This window comes from Plectropomus leopardus, unplaced genomic scaffold (genome assembly GCF_008729295.1).
Source record: "Plectropomus leopardus isolate mb unplaced genomic scaffold, YSFRI_Pleo_2.0 unplaced_scaffold4394, whole genome shotgun sequence".
Lineage (NCBI taxonomy): Eukaryota > Metazoa > Chordata > Actinopteri > Perciformes > Serranidae > Plectropomus > Plectropomus leopardus.
In genome coordinates this window covers 1,472-2,500 of record NW_024648163.1, presented here as the reverse complement: position 1 = coordinate 2,500, position 1,029 = coordinate 1,472, and the positions used below count along the sequence as shown (strand labels likewise).

Below are 1,029 nucleotides of genomic sequence, written 5' to 3'. Positions count from 1 at the left end.
CCAGAGCCATCCCTCCAGAGCCACCCTGACAGAGCCACCCTGACAGAGCCATCCCTACAGAGCCATCCCTACAGAGCCATCACTACAGGGCCAGTAGCATCTGCGCTACAGACACTATTCTGGACGTAAACAGCCAGGATGAGCTAAAATCACAGGTGCTGTGTGTCAGGTGTGTTGGTGTGCAGGTGGACTCACCCCGTTAGCAGTGCTCACAGCCTGGTAGTAGATCCCATAACTCTTATGAGGCAGCAGAGGAGCGTTCCAGTAACCGCTGTAGGTCCTGTTATCACCTGCACAGGTAAACAGGTAAACAGGTTAACCAGCTGTTAACTATTTAGGGTAAACTGAGCAACACACACAACATGCTTTTTGAAAATAAAATGGACCTAACTACCTACCTGCGTACATTACTGACCAAACTTTCAAACTAACTTATGTTATAGACTAATATATTAGTAAGTAAGTAAGAAGTACATAACTGACTAACTAACTAACTATCTAACTTGACTAACTGCCTGACTGACTAACTAACTAAACTAAGTAACGGACTGACGAACTAGCAGTGGTCGTCTGTGACTGACCGATGCAGAAGGGCATTGGCGCCCTCAGCTCGCTCATCGGCAGCTCGGCGCTGAAGTAATACTGGGAGTTGAGCAGCGTGGCGTTCTGGAAGTGGATGGGCACGGGGTAACAGCGCAGGATCTCTGCAGTACCTCTCCTCTGCCTGCGGGGGCGCTCCTCCTCCACCACCACTTGATATTTACTGCAGAGAGACAGACGGACACACACAGACAGACACACCAACAGACAGAGTCAGTGCTCCTGACTTCTGACCTCCTAAAGGAATAATTTTGTACAGTAAATATTTTTTAGAGCGTTGCGTTTTTAATCAAGAAATATTCCTTTTGTGGAAACTTTATCTCTGAGTTTTGCGGGGTGACATTGTTGGAGATTATTGACTCGATTTCTCATCACATCCAGCCCGACACATAAAGCCGCTCTCCTCCTCCTCCTCTTCTCTCCATCTGT

General features: G+C 47.6%; 1 long non-coding RNA gene across 1 annotated transcript in view; it reads right to left on the bottom strand.

The window, feature by feature from the left end:
- The window catches only part of LOC121939252, a 2,991-nt gene extending 2,231 nt beyond the window's left edge, over window positions 1–760 (bottom strand). Inside the window, exons 1-2 of the long non-coding RNA XR_006105432.1 lie at window positions 582–760; window positions 196–290 (exon numbers count right to left, since the gene is read on the bottom strand). This is a non-coding gene — a long non-coding RNA (uncharacterized LOC121939252). The remainder of the gene's footprint in view (window positions 1–195; window positions 291–581) is intronic.
- Window positions 761–1,029: the final 269 nt, after the last annotated feature.